Source organism: Rattus norvegicus, chromosome 1 (assembly GCF_036323735.1).
Source record: "Rattus norvegicus strain BN/NHsdMcwi chromosome 1, GRCr8, whole genome shotgun sequence".
NCBI classification, from domain to species: domain Eukaryota; kingdom Metazoa; phylum Chordata; class Mammalia; order Rodentia; family Muridae; genus Rattus; species Rattus norvegicus.
The window spans coordinates 94,584,187-94,603,658 of NC_086019.1; the positions used below are offsets into that span (position 1 = coordinate 94,584,187).

The 19,472-nt window shown below is 45.9% G+C and overlaps 1 non-coding gene and 1 pseudogene across 1 annotated transcript; one reads left to right on the forward strand and one right to left on the reverse strand.

Moving 5' to 3' along the window:
- The first annotated feature begins 3,595 nt into the window (after nt 1-3,595).
- Nucleotides 3,596-3,734, forward strand: LOC120100431 (U2 spliceosomal RNA; annotated as a pseudogene).
- A 7,871-nt stretch (nt 3,735-11,605) lies between these two features.
- Nucleotides 11,606-11,712, reverse strand: Rnu6-826 (RNA, U6 small nuclear 826). Its single transcript, XR_005499934.1, has one exon. It is a non-coding gene; the product is annotated as a U6 spliceosomal RNA (small nuclear RNA).
- Nucleotides 11,713-19,472: the final 7,760 nt, after the last annotated feature.

A 19,472-nucleotide genomic window follows, 5' to 3' on the forward strand; every position in this document is an offset into this window, starting at 1 on the left:
CACACATACAAACAAAAATAAAACCCATTTTTCACTACCCATATTGCCCTCTAATTCTGTCTCCCTGACTCCCAATTCCCGGCATCTGTGAGCTCTCCTATCGTTCCTCTGTCAATCCAACTTACCATCTGGTAACTCCCTGAAGTACTTTTCAGTGATTTTTGATCCCCGTGTGTATATTTTGTGAGGTGGTATCATATAGCCCAGGCTAGCCTCAATCTCATTGTTTAACAGAATGTTTTGAACTGATCTTCCTGCCTCCATCCGCTAAGTCCTTGGTGTTACAGGAGTGTGCCTGGTCCCACGCGACTAACATTTCATCTCCAGGTCGCCAACCCCCTACCCCTCTCTTCAACCTGGGCAAGGCCAGGGCACAAGGCTTCTCTGTCTTGCTTTTGCTGCCTGTTTACACTTTCTTTAGGGATGGGGTACATGCCCCTGAGCCATTGCAAGTAGTCCCTTCTTGAGCTTTCGCCCCCACCCGCTCCTTTTTCGTTCACTTGTTTTTGCTTTTGGTTTAGTTTTTTTAGATTTTTTTTTAAAATCTATTCTATGTTTACGCGTGTATGTCTGTGCCTACCATGTATGTTCTGGGATTCAAACCTGAGTCCTCTGCAGGAGCAGCAAGTGCTCTAAGCACTGAGCCCTCTCGCCAGGTACCTGCTGTTTGTTTTTGTCTGAGACAAGCAAGGTCTTTCTGTGTGCCCCAGGCTGGCGTTGAACTCGTGGCAATTTCTGTTTAGCCTCCCTGATGCTCCGGTCACATTACAACCACACTTCACTTGTCTGTCTCCATCTTATCAGCAAATCTAACTGTCTCTGTCTGCGGACTCTCAATGCTACCTCCCTCCCGGCTCATCCCCATCTCCTACCCCCCTTACATCCCCCACCCCCACTCCAGCCCCGCCCCCTGCCAGCCTTAATCCCGCCCCACCTCCAGCCATCTCCAAAGCTTCCTGCCTCCGCTCCGCTCCTCCCTACCACCAGCAAACAGGAAACCTGTTCCGGTGGTGGCTCAGGCCAGGTCCCCTGACTCAGAGCTCTGTTCCTGCTACACTTCATTCCAGAAGAGTCAAAACTCCCTCTCCAGGGAGGGCCGCTCAGTGGTAGAGCACAAGTCAGCGTGCGTGAAGCCCCAAAACTTAAAAACAAAAAGAAAAGTTTTTCACTCAAGCCGCAAAGTCCTTACTGATCAGTCCTTTCACCTCCATTTCCCTCTAAGTCAGCACAAGGCAGCCAGGCATCATGGCGCACTCCTTTTGTCCCAGGAGGCAGAGGCAGGCGGATCTCTGAGCTCGAGGCCAGCCTGATCTGTATAGCAACAACTATATAGTGAGTTCCAGGACCTGGATATTGCCGGCTGAAGCCTTGTGGACAAAACTCCACAGGAAGTTCTGCCAGCGAGCTGTGTCGGGACTTGAAGCTCCATTCCAAGGCCTCTTCTGGTTCTTAGAGCTGCCTGGCAGTGAAGGAGGAGGGTCTTCTCAGATCTCTAATTAACGTCTGTCACACACCACTTTTTTTTTTTTTTTTTATAAAACAAATTCTCAGGCTGGAGAGATGGCTCAGCGGTTAAGAGCACCCGACTGCCCTTCCAGAGGTCCTGAGTTCAATTCTCAGCAACCACATGGTGGCTCACAACCATCTGTAAAGAGATCCGATGCCCTCTTCTGGTGTATCTGAAGACAGCTACAGTGTACTTATATATAATGAATAATCTTTAAAAAATTATATAAAAAAAAAACAAAGTCTCATTGTGTAGCTCTGGCTGGACTCTGCTCTTTCAGAGGCCTGAGTTCGATTCCCAGCACCCCTGCTGGGTGGTCATAACCTCTAAACCTAGTTCCAAGGCATCCAACCCCCTCTTCTGGCCTCCTCGGTGCAGTTGGGAAATGTTAGGGTTCAGGCATTGAAAGAACTCCCTCCCCAGCCCCAACCTCTGCTTATTTTGTTTCCCTTGTGAGTTTTTTCTCATTTTCACACATTTCCGACCATTTCGGATGTGCAAATTAAAACATCACTTATTGAGCTTGCACAGGTGTGCATGTGACACAACCGCTTGTGTGGAGATCAGGGGACAGCTCAGGAGTCAGTTCTCTGCCACCTCCTTTGGAGATCTGGGGATTCCACTCACCTTGTCAGCCTGGCAGCCCTGAGCCATCTGGCTGGTCCCTTCCAAGTGCAAGTTTGTATTCTGCCCATTTTCTACAGGTAGCACTGACCTGGAAGGAGCTGCTGCATTCGCCTGCCGTTCCTCACCCACTTTTCTCCTGGAATGTTTCCAATGACTCTCACAGTCCTTCACATAACAAACCAGACGGCAAGGCTGACTTCAGCTCTCTCAGCTTGCAGGGTCTCTGCCCTCTTTCTCCCCGTCCTGACTGCTGCCTTCCTTAGGAGCAGCAGGAACATAAGTGGAATCTACGTGAGTACCTGGTGGCTTACATCATCCCGGAGTGCTTAAGCTTTGACTATGAATGGTAAAAGTTTAAAATTGCCCCCTAGACAAAAGTTGAAGCCAAAAGAAAGAAAAATAGTCGGGCCCTGGAACTGCCTGTTCCAGGAACTAGCTGATCACAGAAAGAGTAATTGCACCAGCTGGTTCAGCCACTTTGTTCCAGGAACTAGCTAACCATAATAGCAGCTGACAATCATGAGAAACAAGAGGTTCTTCCTTGTGATTTGCTATGGTTTTCCTTTAAATACCCCTTCTCCCAGCCATTCGAGGTCGAACTCCTCTACCCCTGCATGGGATACGAGTCTCGACCCCAGTGCGCTGGTTTCTGTTGTCCCTATATAAACCTCTTGTTGATTGCATCAAGATCGGTCTCTCATGAGTTCTTGGGGGGTCTCGTCATCCCGAGACTTGAGTGAGGGTCTCCCCACTTCAGAGGTCTTTCAACTACTGTGGAAGGAAGGAGTAGAATTCCATTGTAGTGACTCAGCTATCAATCTGAATTCTGTTTTAAGGTATTATTATTATTATTATTATTATTATTATTATTATTATTATTATTATTAATATGCTTCCGTGTTTTGCCTGCATGTATGTCCAGGGTGTCAGATCCCCTGGAACTGGAGTTACAGACAGTTGTGATCTGTCATGTTTTGCTGGGAATTGAACCTGAGTCATTTGGAATAGCAGCCAGTGCTCCTAACTGCCGAGCCTTTTCTCCAGGCCCTAGGATTTATTTTAATTCTTATCTACCCTATAATATATTATTATAATATTGTTCATTGTATACCGTGAACAATTTCCCACAGTCCTAAAAGCATCATTTTCACGGTGTATATAATATTCCATCATCTAAAAACTAGCAGAAGTTTTTTCCTTCCTTCATGCCTTGAACCTGTATGTATTGAGTCCGGAGTAGACAAAGGGATAGATAACAGAGATGCAGGGATGAGCAGAGCCCATTGCTCTAGCTTGCTTTCTGCCGCTGCGGTAAAGGCGGTGACCAAAAGCTATGTAGGAAGGGAAGCTCATTGGTTTGGCCTACAGGTTAGAGCTCATTTTGGGAATCCAAGGCAGAAACCTGGAGGCAGGAACTGAAGCAGAGCCCTGGTGGAACACTGCTCACTAGCGCGCTCTCTCATCGCTTCTCGGCCTTTTGGCTAAGATCAAGTGTAGCGTGGCTTTTCTTTTTTTTCTTTTTTTTTTTTTCTTTTCTTTTTTTCGGAGCTGGGGACAGAACCCAGGGCCTTGCGCTTGCTAGGCAAGCGCTCTACCACTGAGCTAAATCCCCAACCCCTAGCGTGGCTTTTCTATACAATTCAGAACCACCTACCTCCCAGGCCGGGAGCACCGATCACAGTGCACTGGACCCTCCGGAATCATTCGTTAATTAATTAGATGCACCCACCCCCACAGACCTGCGGAAAGGCCAATCTGATGAAAGCACGTCCTCAATTGAGGGTCCCTCTTCCCAGATGTCCCTAGCTTGTGTCAAGGTGACAAGAAAAGCTAGCCAGCACACCCTTGGAGGTTATACCCTCTGGGTAAGTAGATGTAAAAGACAACTAGCGTTGCAGACCGTCCCTATCTTCAGAGCTAGCATGTTCCAAACGCACAGTAGAGATTGGCTAATGTGACCGGAACCGGTAGGAACAGGATTTCCAAACAGCGAGGTGTCGGGTGGGAGGCCGGGGGATGAGAAATAAAAGACAAAAGCAGTAGCTGGGACCAGGAGGCCTTGTATGAGCTGCTGTTTATTAAGCAAGCTTACTAAGAGGTAGAGTATCTAGTATTTGCAAGGAGAAAACAGCCAAGGTCAGCAGAGAGCCAAGTCAGATGATGTTGGCAGAGAGAACACAGGGTACCTCAGACACAGCAGCCTAAGTGGATAACCACAGCCCAGGGAAAATGTCCTGAAGGCCTTGGCCCCAGCCCTGGATCAGCCTTGCCAAGCCCCCTCCTGGACAAGAACACGCAACTAAAGTTGTTTTTATCTTTCCATCAAGGCCTCTGAGAAAGTCTTGGGTCTCTAGCTCCCTACACTAATGATTCACTAGAACTGATTCTCTTTGGGTTTCCAGAGTTAGACTACATTTCCCATCCTCCTTTGCAGCTTCGTATAACCTCGGAACCATGACCTGTGTCTTAGGAGCAGATACTTTGTGTCCAACCTACGACTCTGATCTACTGGGTTGATCCACAGATACTAAGATCAACATGTGGTATAAATGAGGTTTCCAGGATAATAAGAGGAGGGCGAACACAACTGAAGCATAGAAAAGACTCAGATTTGCGCCTTAATACCTTTGAAGTCTGGAGGTGGCTTAACTGTTAAGAGCGTTTATAGTGCTTCTGAGTTCTTTCACAGCGACCACATCATAAGGCTGAACCTCCTCTTGGTCTGACCCTCTCTTCTGGCCTCCAAAGGCTCCTGCACTTACATGACACGCAAATGAAAATATAAGTCTTTTAAACTGCTGAGAGATGGCTCAGTGGTTAAGAGCACTGACTGCTCCTCCAGAGGTCCTGAGTTCAAATCCCAGCAACCACATGGTGGCTCACAGCCATCTGTAATGGGATCTGATGCCCTCTTCCGGTGTGTCTGAAGACAGCTACAGTGTACTCACATACATAGAATAAATAATCTTTAAAAAGAAAGAAAGAAAGGAAGGAAGGAAGAAAGAGAGGAAGGGGCTGGAGAGATGGCTCAGCGGTTAAGAGCACCCGACTGCTCTTCCAGAGGTCATGAGTTCAATTCCCAGCAACCACATGGTGGCTCACAGCCATCTGTAATGGGATCTGATGCCCTCTTCTGGTGTATCTGAAGACAGCTACAGTGTACTTATATATAATAAATGAATAAATTAAAAAAATTAAAAAAAAAAAGAAAGAGAGGAAGAAAGGAAGAAAGAAAGAAAGAAAGAAAGAAAGAAAGAAAGAAAGAAAGAAAGAAAGAAAGAAAATCCTTGGTCCTGGGGAGATAGTTCAAGGATAGACTGCTTCTTTTGCAAGTATGAGGGTCTGGGTTAGAGACAAGCACCATTAAAAAAAAAAAAAAGGAAAATAAAGAAAAATAGGAGGAAAAAGGGAAAAAAAGTGGTTGCTTTTTGTCATTTTATGTTAGGTTGTACTGTGGTTTTGTTTCCTCTTTCTCTCTCTCTCTCTCTCTCTCTCTGTGTGTGTGTGTGTGTGTGTGTGTGTGTGTGTGTGTGTGTGTGTGTGTGGTTTGAGACAGGGTCTCACTTTAGACCTGGCTCACCTAAACCGTTCTCTGTAGCCCAGGGTAGCTAAGAACATGAACCACCCTATTGTTGCTGTAAATTTATTAACATTTATTAACTCTATTAATTCTTTTTTTTTTTTTTTTTGGTTCTTTTTTTCGGAGAACTCTATTAATTCTTAACGTGACCCAGCCAGGCCCCTAATAAACGAGTCAGAGTTTTATTGATTTAGTCAGCTTTAGCAACATTATTGGGTGATTAGCCCTAAACTATGTTCTACTCCCAGTGTGTGTGTGTGTGTGTGTGTGTGTGTGTGTGTGTGCGTGTGTGTGTGTGTGTGTGTGTGTGCCCCACCCCATCCCACCCCCCCACCCCCACCCCCCTGTTTCTTGCTGCTTGAGTCCCCCCTGGGCTGCTTTCCTTCCACCAGCCTGTCCCTAGGGTCCACTTCTGGCCACAGGCTCATGATCCACTTGGTCTCATGGCAGCCTCCTCTCTGTCTCCCTTCTCCTTCTCCTTCTCCTTCTTGTGGTCCCTACTTGTGACCACAAGCCCAGTAACCAAAACTCCATCTTACCTCTGTTCTCCCCAGTAATTGGCTGTAGACACTTTTATTTAATCAGTCAGAGAAGATTGACAAGCAAAGTTTATACAACAACATTTTGCTCTTTGTGGGCAACCAGCTCTTAGGGGCCAGTATTTAGCATTTGAATACATAGCAGCACCAGGCCAACCCCCAACACCCTGTTGCCTCTGCTCCTGTGTGCGGGGAGCTATGTTCTCGGTGTAGAAGTGGGGCTGTTTTAATAACTTGACCGTAGCTGGTTTGGTACAGTAGATGCCAGTAACTGGGAGACAGAAGCAGGAAGATCACAAATTCCAGTATGGACTGTTTCAAGAAATAAAGAAGAGCCTGGTGTGGTGGTATATGCTTTTAGTCTCAGTACTCTAGAGGCAGAGAGGTGGGTCTTTGTGAGTTCAAGGCCAGCCAGAGCTACATAGTAAGACCCTGTCTCAAAATAAGCAAAAACAAGGGGTTGGGGATTTAGCTCAGTGGTAGAGCGCTTGCCTAGCAAGCGCAAGGCCCTGGGTTCGATCCCCAGCTCCGAAAAAAAGAAAAAAAGAAAAAAAAAAAGATCTGTGCAAAATAAGCAAAAACAAAAAGAAAAGAAAGAAAAAAGTGGGGGGGGTCTCTGTGTCCCCTCTTGTATCTGAGTTTTCACATGAGCTCTTTAATCAATGGTACATAGGTGACAAAGTGTAGAGGTGACTGTGTGGAGGTGACTGTATGTGGAGGTGACTATGTGTGGAGGTGACAGTTTGTGAAGGTGATAATGTGTGTAGTTGACAGTGTGGAGGTGTCTGTGTGGAGGTGACAGTGTGGAGGTGACAGTGTGTGTGGAAGGTGACTGTGTGTGTGGAAGGTGACTGTGTGTGTGGAAGGTGACTGTGTGTGGAGGTGACAGTGTGGAGGTGACAGTATGAAGGTGACAGTGTGGAGGTGACAGTATGAAGGTGGCAGTGTGGAGGTGACAGTATGAAGGTGACAGTGTGGAGGTGACAGTGTGTGGAGGTGACTGTGTGTGGAGGTGACAGTGCGGAGGTGACTGTGTGTGGAGGTGACTGTGTGTGGAGGTGACAGTGCGGAGGTGACAGTGTGTGGAGGTGACTGTGTGTGGAGGTGACTGTGTGTGGAGGTGACTGTGTGTGGAGGTGACTGTGTGTGGAGGTGACTGTGTGTGGAGGTGACTGTGTGTGGAGGTAACAGTGTGTGGAGGTGACTGTGTGTGGAGGTGACAGGGTGGAGGTGACAGTGTGGAGGTGACAGTATGAAGGTGACAGTGTGGAGGTGACAGTGTGTGGAGGTGACTGTGTGTGGAGGTGACAGGGTGGAGGTGACAGTGTGGAGGTGACAGGGTGGAGGTGACAGTGTGTGGAGGTGACAGTGTGTGGCTTCTGGAGCTAGGTCAAAATAATTAAAAGCCATGTTTCTGGCTCAGAGCACAGCTGCAGAGAAGGGGGATTTCAAATCAAAAGGCCATCTGCACAGAGGCTCCCTCTCTGGAAAGGCCATGTGAGGTCTCCGTCCCCAGGGTCAGGCCAAGAGCCAGCATAACCTCAGCCAAGTTGGTGAGTCACTTGGACATCCAACCTTGTCTTGATGACAGTCAGAGAGAAGGCTCTGAGAGAAGGAAGAACCAAAGCACTGGTGGAATAGTCGGACATTTCCATTTTTGCTGTGACGGGGTTGGGACCCAGGGCCTTGGACATGCTAAATGAATGTTTTCTACTGCCCCAGCCTTTGGACATTTCATCTTTAATTATATCTATTTTGCGTGTGCGTGTGTGTGTGTGTGTGTGTGTGTGTGTGTGTGTGTTTGGGGCTAGAGTGCCAAATGCATGTGTGGAAGTTGGAGGTCATAGAGCGGCTTGCAAGAGTCATTGCTCGCTAAGATGTGGGTCCTTAGAACAAGCACCTTTGCTCAATGACTTCACTTGCCTTTTGTTCTTTTTGATACAGGGTCTTCTGTGTCCCACACTGGCCCTGAACTCTCTCTGTAGCTGTCGGTGGCCATGACCTCCAGATTCTCCGGTGACTGCTTCCAAATACTGTTCCCTGGGTGCTAGGGATGAAACACAGGGCTTGTGTATGCCATTCAAGCCTTCCACCAACTGGGCTACACTCCAGCCTTCCTTGAATGTAATTTAAACACACACACACACACACACACACACACACACACACACACACACACACACAGAGAGAGAGGCCTTATAAACAGGTTCCAATTCTAACTCTGAAATAGTCAAATATGGAATATGTGTCAGGATTGGGGCTTCATGTAGCACTCCGGAAGCTGAGGCAGAAGGGTTTGGACATGAGTTCAAGTCTAGACTACAGGCCTACCTAGATCCCGTCTCAAACAACAACGACAGCAACAATAACAACAACAACAAAACACCAGACAGACAGACAGACAGAGAGAGTGGATCTCTGTGGGTTTGAGGCCAAGGCAAGGTTACATAGTGAGACTGTCTCAAAAAGGACAAAAACCAAACAAGCGGCTGGGTGTGGTGGTGCAAACCTGAGCTGTGGGCATGTTTACCAGGGGTAAACAAACAATGACTGTTCACCCCAAATAGGGCTTGCCAGCACATTAAAGTAACAATTCCACTCAAGTCTAACTCCTCTGAGCAAGTAGTTATGTAGGGTTGTTCACAGGACTGTGGACAGCCTCTGAGTGCTTGGCCTGCATTTCTTCTCTTTAAAAACTATTTATGGGGGGTTGGGGATTTAGCTCAGTGGTAGAGCGCTTACCTAGGAAGCGCAAGGCCCTGGGTTCGATCCCCAGCTCCGAAAAAAAGAAAAAAAAAACTATTTATGGGGGGTTGGGGATTTAGCTCAGTGGTAGAGCGCTTGCCTAGCAAGCGCAAGGCCCTGGGTTCGGTCCCCAGCTCCGAAAAAAAGAAAAAAAAAACTATTTATGGGTGGGAGAGATGGCTCTGTGGTTAAGAACACTGTATTGTTCTTCCAGAGGTCCTGAGTTCAAATCCCAGCAACCATATGGTGGCCCACAACCATCTGTAATGGGATCTGATGCCCTCTTCTGAGCCAAATGAAGACAGTGACAGTGTACTCACATGCATCTTAAATATATAAATAAATGTTATTATTACTGGGGCATATACATATGGAAGGCAGAAGGCTGTGGAATCAGTTTCTTCTACTTTTATGTGGGTCACAGGGATTGAACTTAGGTCCTTCTGCTTAGCAGCAAGCTCTGTTAGCTACCGAGTGTTCTCACCAGCCAGGTTTGTATTTTCTCTCCATCTGTCTGTCCCCGTCTCCTTTTCTGCTGAAGATCAAACCCAGGGACCTCATTCGGAATTCACCCTCCTTTTAAAAACAAGTCTCCACATGTACCCCAGATGGACTTTGAACTTACAACTCTCCTGCCTCGGCCTCCCTAGAGCTGAGATTGCAAGCATCGGCCACCAAGGTCAGATCTTTTTAATAAACTGTTTTAAATTTTATTTTATGTGTATGGTTGTTTTGCCCACATGTGTGTCTTTGTATGTTTGTGCATGGTGCCTTGAGGTCAGAAGAGGACATTAGACGATCTGTAACTAGAGATTGTGAGCTGCCATGGGATCCCTGGTCCTCTGGAAGGGGAGCCTTTGCCATTCTGGTATCTCTCCAGGCCCAGCCAGGATTGGATTTTAACATCACAAAGACACCAAATCTAGGGGTGGTACCTCTGTACCTTAAAGAAACAAAGTTCCAAAGCCTGAAGTTACAAAATCTCTAACTTCAGTGCTTACAGCAAGGTCAAGGACAGCCTGAACTACAGAAGGAGAACCTGTCTCCCAAGAAGGGACAAGGAAGCAAGGCCGGAATCTAATTCTGGAAGAATTCAACACTACCCATAAAATAGCATTTACTCTAAAATACCATTACTCCAGAATAGTATTATTCACTTCCAAATTGGATATTGTTACAGCCTTTCAATCTATCTATTTACAGAAGACTAACTGGAAATTGAAGAACATCTCAGGGCTGGTGTGATTGCTCAGGGGCCAAGGCTTGATCACCTGAGCTCCATCCCCGGTGACTATAATTGGTGGCACCCACTGCCTGGAAGGAGAGAACTGCCTCCTGCTAGTTGCCCTTTGACCTCTATAGACTCACCCAGGCACGCGCGCGCGCGCGTATACCACATATTGAGGGGTTGGGGATTTAGCTCAGTGGTAGAGTGCTTGCCTAGCAAGCGCAAGGCCCTGGGTTTGGTCCCCAGCTCCGGAAAAAAAAAAAAAAAAAAAAAAAAGACATATTGAAAGGCAGCATCAAGAGATGCAACTGGCTAAATAAGACTGGGAAATCCCAGAATGAGCGGGAGGCAGACTGTTGTAGAATACGAAAGCTATCCAGACGCAGCGTTCAAAGGTGGGGTCCTAGATTTTGATTTGTATAAATCAGTGGTTAAAAAAAATAAAGAAACAACCAGAAATTTTTGAATACTGACCGAATATTAAATCATACCTTAAAATTAATGCAACTTCTTTAAAGATTTAATAGAAACCTCTATCTTTTGAAGAATTGCATCTCTGGATGAGAAGTTACACCAAGACAGGCAGGCGTGGTCGCGCATGCCTATAATCCCAGCCACAGCTACACAGCAAGACCCTGTTTCCAAGACACCAAACAAATGACTTCATTAACCAAGACAACAGGAGATGTGTAATAAAGAAAGCAAGATGGCCATATGATGATGATTAATGAAACCGAATCAGGCGTGGCTTGATGGTGCAGGCCTGTAGTCACAATATTCTACACTGGTTGAAGTTCAGGCTAGCCTGGGATACACAGTAGCAGAGTTTTCAATACCAGCGCTTGCCCAGTACCGCCATCCTCACAGTGGCCTGCCAAAATATCCCACCGCACAATTCCCGGTATGTCAGGGACTGGGTGGTGGTGTTGAAGGGGGAGGGGGTGGGTAGGAAGGATCTGGGACGGTGACAACCTCCACTTGGGGACAGAAAGAAGCCGAGATGTCGCGATGCTTTCTGGGAAATGAAGTCCTTTTCATCTGTGGGTAGCGTTGTCTTGCAGGGGGCCGTGGGCTCAGCGGCTGAGCGGCACGCTGCTGCCCTCTGCTGGATGCTGTGCGGTTACGGTCCAGGGTAGAGTCATAGAGATGAGAGAAGAGGGAGGCCAGCCCGGTGCGGACCTGGGGAGGAATGGGAATCTTTTCTGGAAAGAGTAGACAAACCGACAAGAGCGTTAGGGGATGAAAGGGTGATGGGAGAAAAGAAGGCGCAAGGCCGCTCTGAGGGTTGCATGAACCAGAGCGCTCTATTCAAGTCGTATATAAAACCTCAAAGCGCTTCTAGCTAATAATGAGCAAGCGTGTCTTTTTTCTTTTCTTTTTTTAATATGCAACGCTTCACGAATTTGTGTGTCATCCTTTCGCAGGGGCCATGCTAATCTTCTCTGTATCGTTCCAATTTTAGTATATGTGCTGCCAAAGCGAGCACAAGAGCAAGCATTTCTAAGGTCAGTAGACTCACTAACCGTTAGTTTGTGTGCATGTGCGTGTGCGAGTGCGTGTGCGTGTGCATGTGTGTGTGTGTATGCGTGCGCACAAGTGTTATCAGCCCTGCTTCCTAGGAATGAGGCTGCAGCTCACTCATCAGAGTAGCCAGTGTAGGATTTGAAACTGGCTGCCAAGGGTCAAAGTCTGCACTCTATCGCTCACTAATGCTTACTGAGTATAACCTGTTCAAACCACTCCTGTTCAAACGTGACCACCCTTCCTTCCCGCTGACACCCCTGACAGATTTGGCTAATTAGCTTCCTCTTTTTTTTTTTTTTTTTTTTTTTTTTTTTTTTTTTTTTGGTTCTTTTTTTCGGAGCTGGGGATCGAACCCAGGGCCTTGCGCTTCCTAGGTAAGCGCTCTACCACTGAGCTAAATCCCCAGCCCCTTTTTTTTTTTTTTTAAAAAGACATTTATTTATTATATGAGTACACCGTAGCTGTCTTCAGACACACCAGAAGAGGGCCTCAGATCCCATTACAGATGGTTGTGAGCCACCATGTGGTTGCTGGGATTTGAACTCAGGACCTCTGGAAGAGCAGTCAGTGAGTGCTCTTGGGGTTGGGGATTTAGCTCAGTGGTAGAGCACTTGCCTAGGAAGCGCAAGGCCCTGGGTTCGGTCCCCAGCTCCGGAAAAAAAAAAAAAAGAGTGAGTGCTCTTAACCGCTGAGCCACCTCTCCAACCCTAATTAGCTTCCTCTTCACCCATCGCCAGCTCGACTTACCTGGCGAACTCCAAATCCGGCTATGTTGTTAATAATGGAATATTTCAGGAGAGATTTCTCAGGGATTAAGAGCTGTTCTGTGACAGACTTTTCCAGGGAAAATGTGAACAAACTCACCCCAGATAGGAAGCCCATGACAGAACAAAGTACGGATACCACCGAGGTCCAATTTGGTGAAGCAATGAGTTTTACTGGGTCACTTACAGGGGTCTGGTTGAGGGGTTACTTATGGGAGCAGAAGTGACTCAAAGACATGCATCTCCAAAGCCCACTTTAGCCTACGTGACAACTCACAAAGGCTGCGAACCTGTAGCACAGAGCGCAGCCTGCAGGAGTTCAACGGGTTGGAGAACTTTCTTTTCAGGTGGCTAAGTTGGTCTGAGCCTCTTTCGGGAATCTTGGATGGTTTACTGTTTTTTGCAATAGGCTTGTCTTGTCTGAGCGTGACAAGCAGCAGGCTTTACACCTTACATACTTTTGGGAGGAGCCTAGGGAATCAGGTCAGTTTCAGCTGGTATTTTCAATTGTTTCCTTTTTGTCTCAATGAGCGCCCCTGGAGGGTGGAACGTTCACACAAAGGACCAATTATGTTCCCAGCACCAAATGAAGGAGGCTCACATCATCTATAACTCAGTACCAGGGAGTCCAGTGTCCTCTTCCAATCTCTGTAGGTACCAGGCACACACACACACACACACACACACACACACACACACACACACACACACACACACAGAGGCAAAACATCCATACACAGAAAATACAATATTAAAAAAATACTGCATTTGGGGTTGGGGATTTAGCTCAGTGGTAGAGCGCTTGCCTAGGAAGCGCAAGGCCCTGGGTTCGGTCCCCAGCTCCAAAAAGAAAAAAAAGAAAAAGAAAAAAAAAAAAAAAAAGAAAAAAAGAAAGAAAAAAGAAAACAAAAAGAATCAGGTTTAGCAGGGAGTGGTGGTTCATGCCTTTTATCCTAGCACTTGAGAGGCAGAGGCAGGTGAATTTCTGGGAACTCAATACCAGCCTAGTGAGCTAGGACACACAGAATCACAAAACTCATAGCTAGGACTACATATATACAAAGAGAGCCCTCCCCCCACCCAAGCCCTGAAAAAAGAGCTGAACTCAATATCATAAGCCAGTATTTGCAAAGCTTGGTCACAGGGTAAGGCAAGAAAATTAGGAGTTTACAAATCTGCCTTGGCATTCTTAAAATAATAAGCTAACTCACATAACACTCAGAATAGTAAAAAAGTAGGGGTAGAGCCAGGCGGTGATGGCACGCGTCTTTTTTTTTTTTTTTTTTTTTTTTTTTTTTTTTTTTTGGTTCTTTTTTTCGGAGCTGGGGACCGAACCCAGGGCCTTGCGCTTCCTAGGTAAGCGCTCTACCACTGAGCTAAATCCCCAGCCCCCCTTTTTTTTTTTAAAGTGTGTGTTCTTTTTTTTTTTTTTTTTTTTTTTTTTTTTAAGATTTATTTATTTATTATATATAAGTACACTGTAGCTGTCTTCAGATACACCAGAAGAGGGCATCAGAACTCTTTACAGATGGTTGTGAGCCACCATGTGGTTGCTGGGAATTGAACTCGTGACCTCTGGAAGAGCAGTCGGGTGCTCTTAACCGCTGAGCCATCTCTCCAGCCCGGCACGCGTCTTTAATCCCAGCACTCCGGGAGGCAGAGGCATGTGGATCTCTTGAGTTTGAGGCCAGCCTGGCCTACAGAGGGAGTTCCAGGACAGCCAGGGCTACATGGAGAAACCCTGTCTTGAAAAACCAAACAAACAAACAAAGGTAGGGGCTAGAGAGATGGCTCAGCAGCCAAGAGCACTTATGGCTCTGGGTTTGGTTCTTAGTGAGCACACTGGGCAGCCAGCCACTGCCTATAGCCTAGTGTCAGGACATTTGTAGCCTCCAATAGGGCTTGCACTGATGTGCACACACTTACTTCCATACAGAAACACACAGAAACACATCCATAAAAATAATGAAAACACGTTTTAAATTTTTTTTAAGATTTTATTCATTTATTATATATAAGTACACTGTAGCTGACTTCAGACACACCAGAAGAGGGCATCAGATCTCATTACAGATGGTTGTGACCACCATGTGGTTGCTGGGAATTGAACTCAGGACCTCTGGAAGAGCAGTTGGGTGCTCTTAACCGCTGAGCCATCTCTCCAGCCCACGTTTTAAATTTTTAATAGTGGGTTTTTTTTGTTTTTTTTTTTTCAGGGCTGGGGACCGAACCCAGGGCCTTGTGCTTGCTAGGCAAGCGCTCTACCACTAAATCCTCAACTCCACGTTTTAAATTTTTAAACAAAAAACCAAGAAGTTCTAAAAATTTGGTTCAGGGGTAAATATTTGCTTTGAATGCTCAAGGCCTTGGGCTCAATACCCAGCATTGCCAAAACAAACAAACAAACAAACAAACAAACAAAAAAGCCCTAAGTAAACATAAATAAGAAAATCACCAGTCTGGTGCTGGGAGCGTGGCTCCGTGGTACAGTGCGTGACCAGAATCCATCAGTGAGAGAATAGGGCGGTGTTCAGTGGGTGACGGGAGGTACACGAGGGCCTGCGTTGCACCCCCAGACGTGAAATTCACACACACAAAGTATGTTTTCCATTGTCAGTTTACCACTTGACAACTGGGAGCCTTTATTTATTTTTATTCATCTTTAAAGTTATCCTGTCTTGAGATTAAAAGTTGTTTATGTGTTTTGCCACATTTATGTCTGTTCAGCACATGCATGTAATACCCACAGATACTAGAAAAGGGCGCTAGAGTCCTAGGAACTGGGGTTACAAACGTTTGTGTGGGTGCTGGGAATCCAACCTTTAGAAGTCAGTGCCCTTAACCTCTCAACCGCTGAGCCATCTCCCCAGCTCTAAAGGGAGGCTCTTGAAACTCCTGGAAAATTTGTGCTGACGCGTGGTGGATCTTTGTGCGCAGTGACGCAGGCTCCTCCTAGAGCTTATAGTGTGGTTTTGAGTGGTCAGCGCACCAATGGGCAAAAACGTAGTCCTCTTCTTGTCCTCTTAGCCATCAAATGCAAGTGCACTCAGAGGTCGGGTCCTCAGTGCTCCGGGATGAACTGAGGTTAGCATGTGTTACAGTGGAACCTCTAGACGGGAAACTAGTTGAAGGACAAGAGGGCATGGTGGTGCGCGCTTGCAGGGGATGGTGGGATCCTGGCCCCTTTCCGTCTGCTTCCCGGGCTACTGTGAGAGGTGCCACAGGCTCCTTTTGGTGTGAGTTTGTGTCACCACAGGCTGAGATAATAAGAATAACGAAGGACACATAATCACAAGTAGAAATCCTGCAACCAGGAGGAGCTTTCCCCATTTGCCCTATTTACAATGTTTCAGGTCTGGGACCTCAGGATGTTCAGCAACTCTGCTGTCACTGAGCCACGCCCAGGCTCCTTTCCTCTGTGCTTTGTTTCTGGTAGGGCTGCCGGTTAAAGTGCATGCCAAACTGAGATCTGGAATTTGCATGTCCGTCCACTAAATGGCAGGAAGAGGGGGAGGGTGTCTCCAAGCAGCTGTGTGGCAACACTAAGCAGATCAGTGAGCTCTGGGTTTGATTGAGAAACCTGCCTGGATTGGGGGGGGGAGGGGACAGAGAAATCCCCAACATTAACCTCAGATCTCCACATGCATGCCCATATACACAGATGCACACATACCCATGTGTGTCCACGCATGCAAGTATACCTACCTATATGAACTACACACACAGAGAAATGGAAAAAAACTATCTCAGGTATTTGCCACCACAGGAAGCTGACAAATAAGCCGGTGGGAAAGTTGGGGCAATCCTGTAGCTTGTTGAGTTGAGGGCAGCGGCGGTGTGGGGGTGGGAGTGGGGGTGGGAGCGGGGTGGCAGCATGCTCTACGCATGTATTTCCTGTAATGTTTGATGGCACCCAGTGTGTGTAAATCAGCGGGCATTTTCCGCATGCAGTGTCTCCTGTCTGTGTTCCGGGTTGGCTCTGAGTCTCCACCGGTCGAGTCTCTATCAAAGTGAGCCCACGTGCTTTCCGGTGGGATAGGTAACACCGGCTGTGTGCCCAAGGATCCCAAAGCTCTCGGGCACTTTCATTTCCTGCTTACTGTAGCTGCTCACCATGTTACTGCTTCTCCTCCTTCAGAAGTCATAATTAAGCAATTATAACAATTACACCACTTTCCAAAATGTCATTCGACCAAGAATCCCTTCACGGAGCTAATGAGGGTTATAATTTTACAGGCAGGTCCACGCCTCCTGACTCATGCGCCCCAGAACACACGGGCAGCACAGATATCACACACCTGAGGGCACAACGTTCTCTGGCAGGCTATACAGTGGTATTTATCTGCTTCCGGTAGATGCTTTACTTATTTTCTTCTACTTGGGATGGAACCATACGTTAGACAAATAGTCTAGCGCTGAGCAATATTCCAAGAGCTTCTTTTACTTTAGTAAGAGAAGAAAGGATGGCAGGGCGGTGCCACAAGATTCTGTTGGAGGTTGAGTGTATGGGTTTTGGTCCTTCTACTGGGTGAAGGATGCTTGTCATTATAAAGGGGTTGGTTACAAGTTAATGAATGGTCTTGATCAGGGAGAAAACAAGGCACAGAAATTTATACTCAGGGGTTTCTCTCTTTCCTTTTCTTTTTTTTTAACTTTTTTTTTTAAAGATCTATTTATTTATTACATACACAGTGTTCTGCATATATACTATAGATGGCTGTGAGCCACCATGTGGTTGCTGGGAATCGAACTCAGGAACTCTAGAAGAGCAGTCAGTGATCTTAATCGCTGAGCCATCTCTCCAGCCCCCTCTCTTTCCTTTTCTCTATCCTTCTTTCTTATGTAGTGGAGAGTAGTTGAGAAGAAAGAAGGGGAATAAAGATATATGAAAGATAGAAAAAAAAAAGGGGTAGCTTATTGAATCTATTCTTAGGCTGCTTTCTTTCTTTTTTTTTTCCGGAGCTGGGGACCAAACCCAGGGCCTTGCGGTTGCTAGGCAAGCGCTCTACCACTGAGCTAAATCCCCAACCCCTATTGAATCTATTCTTAACTCAAAATTTTATAGCCAATAATCTTATATTGGTATAGATCTTTGTATATTGATACACAATAAGGCTATTTTTGTTATATCATATTATGCATACATGTTTTAAACTCTTATTTGAGGTACTGTACCTAGATGATTCTTAATAATGTAACATGATGTTCTAGTTACTTTTAAAGCTGCTATTGCAGACTGTTTAGGGTAATTAAGAAATACGAATTAATAGTCAAACTCATGGTCATGTTAGATACTAGTCTATCACAAAATACTCTTTCTAGGTTGAACAGATAGTAAATGGTTAAAAACAAAGTTTGCTAATTCAGATGTGCTACAGATAAATAGATGGTCCCCCAAAACCTCAGAGACTTACAGAATATAACATTTAAAGATGATTTTTTAGCCTTTTTGGCTAAAAGTGAGACAGGTCTGCTATTCACAGCAGCCTATTTTTACATCAAAGAGAGTGCTGGGCACGGAAGAACCTCCTTATGGCATCCGCTTCAAGGGGGCCATGCTGCCACTGGGCAAAATCCGTGCTGTTTCAATTGCAGACAGAATTCCAAAATGGACAGACATGGATGAAGGGAAGTTGGCTGCTTTGGAAGCACAAGGTAGGCTAATTCTTCATAATTCCTGCTCCACCAAAATTTCCATCAGACTCTGGGCCAGAAGGCTTTCTTTTAGAGAAAGTCTGGGGAACTGTCCAGACAGTTCCTCCTCTGTGGTTTCTATAGCTCTGGAAGCTGTGTCCCTGCACTTCCTGCATACTCAAGCAATATTCATTCCTTCTCAGGTCTCTGGTAGGGTTGAAGACTAGGGAGTTACAGTCTCGCAATTAAGCCCAAGTTGGTTAGGATTAAGAAGATGTCCTTAGGTCTAAGAAAATGTTTCTAAGTTGGTAATGCAAGTTATAATAACTCAGAACTCACCAAGATAGGATAAATGATCAAGTACTTTATCAAAAGTAGCCAAACACAGAGGGACTGAATTTTCTTTCTTTCTTTCTTTCTTTCTTTCTTTCTTTCTTTCTTTCTTTCTTTCTTTCTTTCCTTCTTTCTTTTAAAGATTTATTTATTTATTAAATACACTGTAGCTGTCTTCACACACACCAGAAGAGGGCATCAGATCTCATTACAGATGGTCGTGAACCACCATGTGGTTGTTGGGATTTGAACTCAGGACCTCTGGAAGAGCAGTCAGTGTTCTTAACCACTGAGCCATCTCTCCAGCCCCTGATGGTAAATCTTTTTTCTTTTCTTTTCTTTTCTTTTTTTTTTCTTTTTTTCTTTTTTGGAGCTGGGGACTGAACCCAGGACCTTGCGCCTGCTAGGCAAGCGCTCTACCACTGAGCCAAATCCCCAACCCCAGTAAATCTTAACTAATAGTTTTCATAAGTATTCTTAGTGTATGTTGCTTATTATTGTAAGAGAAAGAGCCTTTTTATTTAGACAGAAGGGGGGAAGTGTTGGGGGGTTACTCTGGTGCTAAAGTATTCAAATGCTAAATGCTGGCCCCCAAGATTTGTTGCCCAAAATGAACAGATTTTCACACACACCAAATGCTGCTATGTAAACTTTGCTTGCCTTTCTTCTCTGTCTAGTTAAATAAAAAAGGATGACCTCCGAATAGAGAGGAGGAGAATAGAGGTAGGCAGGATTTAGGTTACCAGGCTGGGAGTCAAGGGTAGGGACCACAAGGAGTGAGGAGAGGAAAAAGAGAAAGCAGCTGGAGAGATCAGGGGGTCTGCATTAGATGTGACTGAGTGAATGTCCCCTGAGGACAGGCTGATGGAGCAGAAATAACCTGGGTGAGTCTCCAACAGCAAGTACTGGGGAGCATAGCTGGGAAGTTAGCAGTCGATGCATAGAAAAATAGCTTAGTGCTAATTTGTCCAGTAAAAATCCACAGGACTTT